Below are 4,989 nucleotides of genomic sequence, written 5' to 3' on the forward strand. Positions count from 1 at the left end.
TTCGACCCTCTCTCTCCCCCCGCCCCGCCGCCGGCGCCGCCGCTATTCTTCGGCCGCCTCCTCACCGCGCAGCCCCCGGCCGTCCATACCAAACCACGTGTAGACATGGCCGCCACCACGCCCGCGCTTTCGCCGTAGTTTTGGCCGTCGATCGGAGGAGGTTTGGCCGTCGCCATCTTTGCCGGTTGCAGAGGAGACACGACCACCGGCGACGTACCACGGCGGCCGCGGCAGCTTCCGACGGCTCCAGAACGGCCATTAGCCGGCCGGCAACCACCCCTGCACTACTAGAGAAAAGCTTACCAGCAGCGCTACTGCTACAGCGCTACAGCTATTTTGTAGCAGTAGCGTGTTTCTAGATCAGCGCTACTGGTAAGTTCAACTACTAGTAGCGCGTTTTTAGGCCAGCGCTACTGCTAACATTTATGTTTTTTTTAATATTTTGGCATTGTACATGTTTAAACAGATATATCTTTTATACAATAACAACTCATCATGAACTAGTCCGTTTAAATAACATATTCATTACCAGTAGTCATCGCCACCAAACAATGTTCGTCAATGAGACATCATATATATAACAAGTTGGTCACTAGTCATAATCACAACTCCTCATCCTCCTCACCAACTCTAACACATTATAGCACATAATAACACATTCTACCTAGGACCTACTCCTCTCATAGGACCTACTCTACCCTCTCTTAGGTAAAATATCATAAAACAAGATAGGCATTGACTCTTCATTAAGGAAACTGAACTCTCCATAATGAAGAATGGAGATCATCCTGTCTCCAAGTCTTGGCCTACACACAACGTTGCTTCCAAGTAGCTCTCTGCGATGGTTGAAACATTTTTTCCAATCATTTATTATCATGGCTTCCTCGCTTTTAGAAATCCGGTATGGACACGAGTGATGTGGATACTGTGGCTGACCTGGCCGTGGTGGCCGTAAGCTCATAACTTCAACATGACCTCTTGGCAACATCAGATGAGGCACACAATCCATCGGGATTTTCTGTTCAAAAATATAGTAATAACTTTGTAGTTAGCAATGTAGTTAGCAATGTTCAAAGATGCACGGATGTCGTAATAGTAGAAATTTTTACCATGATATCTCCATTGATGTTACCATAGCACACTGATACGTCTCCAACGTATCTATAATTTTTGATTGTTCCATGCTGTTATATTACCCCTTTTGGATGTTTATGGGCTTTATTTTACACATTTATATCATTTTTGGGACTAACCTACTAACCGAAGGCCCAGCCCGTATTGCTGTTTTTTGCCTATTTCAGTATTTCGAAGAAAAGGAATATCAAACGGAGTCCAAACGGAATGAAACCTTCGGGAGCGTTACTTTTGGAACAAATCTGATCCGGAGAGCTTGGAGTGCATGTCAAGAAGCTTCCGAGGGCCCCACGAGATAGGAGGGCGCGCCCCCTGTCTCGTGGGCCCCTCGGGCGTCCACCGACGTACTTCTTCCTCCTATATATACCCACGGACCCCGAAAACATCCAGGAGCACCACGAAACACAATTTCCATCGTCGTAACCTTCTGTATCCGCGAGATTCCATCTTGGAGCCTTCGCCGGCACTCTGCCGGAGGGGGAATCGACCACGGAGGGCTTCTACATAAACATCCTTGCCCCTCCGATGAGTTTTTGAGTAGTTTACCACAGACCTGCGGGTCCATAGTTATTAGCTAGATGGCTTCTTCTCTCTTTTTGGATCTCAATACAATGTTCTCCCCCTCTCTTGTGGAGATCTATTCGATGTAATCTCTTTTTGCAGTGTGTTTGTCGAGATCCGATGAATTGTGGGTTTATGATCAAGTTTATCTATGAATAATATTTGAATCTTCTCTGAATTCTTTTATGTATGATTGAGTTATCTTTACAAGTCTCTTCGAATTATCAGTTTGGTTTGGCCTACTAGATTGATCTTTCTTGCCATGGGAGAAGTGCTTAGCTTTGGGTTCAATCTTGCGGTGTTCTTACCCAGTGACAGAAAGGGTTGCAAGACACGTATTGTATTGTTGCCATCGAGGATAACAAGATGAGGTTTATATCATATTGCATGTGTTTATCCCTCTACATCATGTCATCTTGCTTAATGTGTTACTCTGTTCTTATGAACTTAATACTCTAGATGCAGGCAGGAGTCGGTTGATGTGTGGAGTAATAGTAGTAGATGCAGGCAGGAGTCGGTCTACTTGTTATGGACGTGATGCCTATATACATGATCATGCCTAGATAATCTCATAACTATGCTCTTTTCTATCAATTGCTCGACAATAACTTGTTCACCCACCGTAATACTTATGCTATCTCGAGAGAAGCCTCTAGTGAAACCTATGGCCCCCGGGTCTATCTCTTATCATATTTGCTTTCAATCTATCTTTATTTGCATCTTTACTTTTTGCATCCATCTTATAAAATACCAAAAATATTATTATCTCTCTATCAGATCTCACTTTCGTAAGTGATCGTGAAGGGATTGACAACCCGTTTATTGCGTTGGTTGCGAGTTCTCAGTTTGTTTGTGTAGGTGCGTGGGACTTTTGAGGAGCCTCCTACTGGATTGATACCTTGGTTCTCAAAACTGAGGGAAATACTTACGCTACACTTTGCTGCATCACCCTCTCCTCTTCGGGGAAAACTAACGCTAGCTCAAGACATAGCACACACCACGTGCACTAGTGGCACATATGGACCATAACTTTGAGAAATTCGATAATAGCTATTGTAATTCTCAAGATCAGTAAAAAATGTGAGAAGACCATCTTTCTCCTTATAAGTTAATTGTGCTTCATCATTGTAGTAGTAGGTTCTGTCTACCATCTTTCGTACATTTTTTGAAGAATGAAAATAAACTATCAATGGAAATAAGTTGTCAAATTTTGAAATAAACAATATAAATTACTTAGTAAATATGTTTAAGAAACTCACACAATGGTAGCGTGTCAACAAGGACCCAAATGGTCATATCATTTTTGTCGATGTCAGGATCACCAAGATCGAAGGTGAGAAGCATACCCTCATGAAAATCATACGCCTTGGAAAGGGCTTCCCAATTCGGGCAACCAAAATTGGATGAGTTCACAGAATTGTATAGTTTTACAGCAAAATCATAACCATGATGGGTCCTTAGTTGAATTATCTTTGTCTCCGTGCTTTCATGATCTTCAAAACCCATCTTCTCCAAGACATAGCGTCTTGCATGGCATGGGATAAGCTAGTCGAATTGTAAAAGACGGAAATTACACGTTGAAGAAGCAGAGAAGTCGTGCAAAAATAACAAAAAACATTTGTCATCATTGCGTACCGTATCAACATTGAAGGTCTCTTGGAGCTTGATGCTGAAGCACCGACCTTCTACCAGGTGAGGCCTGTCGCACATACCGCGCTTATCTTCGCAGTAATCGCACATAGCGAATTCCCTTTCATCGTCAGACATTTCCTAATAGGTAATTAATAACCCATCATGAATACATATGTACTCCCTCCGGTCCTTTTTACTCTGCATATTAGGTTTGTCTGAAGTCAATCTCATCCAACTTTGACCAAGTTTATATAAAAAATTATAGACATTCACATAACAACACCAATATCATTAGATTCATCTTGGAATATATTTTCATATTATATTTATTAAATATTATAGATGCTAATAATTTTTAATATAAATTTGGTCAAACTTAGCAAAGTTTGACTTTTGGCAAAACCAATGTGCAGAGTAAAAAGGACCGAAGGGAGTAGTAGTTTGTAGCACAAACCGCGCTTATCTTTTGCATTCAATAAGCAAATAACTAATAGGTAATTAATAATCCATCATCGAATACATATATAGTAGTTTGTAGCAAAGATCATCATATAATATCACTTATACATCTCAAATAATAGCTCCTCTAGGTTCAGTAGGCCGCGGTGGACACTCAAAGAGAAGGAACCATCACCGGATCATAGCTCCTGTGAGATCCCCAAATAATCTGCCAGGTATTGGAGAACCGGCCGTTCGCCAACGCAACCAAGTAGCGCTGGACGTGTGCGTTCTCCTCCATGACACGGTGCTGAACCACCTGCGCGGGGGACTGAATCCTCTCCACCGATGCAGGCCCACGTGTCCGCCACCAAAGCAGCTCTGGGTCGACGACGGGCTGGCTCCTCACTGAGCTGCGCTCACCAGAAGGTAGCACAACCCAGTACCAGCCTGGCGGAGCCCAGTCCCGGACATGGCCCCTTGGCTCAAGCAGGAGTCCTCCGCCGAGTCGACGACGAGGATGCGGGATAGGCATCATCGACGTCGAGAACAAAATGCTTAATTATGAAAACAAAATTAATAAACACTTAGCAAAATTTGACATGACCTTTGCTAAAAACAGGACCAATCGAGCGCTTGAAATTTGCGAGAACGTAAACGAATCGACATTTCTGGCAAAACATAGGCCACTCGGAAAAATATGACATGTCCAAAATGTGACATGTTCAAAATATGACATGTCCACTGCAAATTTGCATATAACAGGAAATATTGCTTTAACTAAAAAAATAACAACAACTGCTTTAACTAAAAAAACACCTAGAATTCTGTTAACTACACCTAAAACAACTAAAACACCTAAAATTCTGTTAACTACACCTAAAACAACTAAAACACCTAAAATTCTGTTAACCACACCTAAACCAACTAAACCACCTAAAATTCTGTTAACTACACCTAAAACAACTAAAACACCTAAAACTCTTTTAAATACACTTAAAACAAATTCAACATTATTCTAAGAACACCTACATTATTCTAAGAACCTACCTTTTTAACTAAAACACCTACAAATTTAACTAAAACACCTAAAAATTCAACTAAAACACCTACATTATTTAACTAAAACACCTACAAATTCAACTAAAACACCTAAAAATTAACTACTCTCTAATAACTATAACTAGGGAGGGAGGGAGGAGGAGGAAGCAGGGAGGAGTATAC

The sequence above is a fragment of the Triticum dicoccoides genome, chromosome 5B (assembly GCF_002162155.2).
Source record: "Triticum dicoccoides isolate Atlit2015 ecotype Zavitan chromosome 5B, WEW_v2.0, whole genome shotgun sequence".
Lineage (NCBI taxonomy): Eukaryota > Viridiplantae > Streptophyta > Magnoliopsida > Poales > Poaceae > Triticum > Triticum dicoccoides.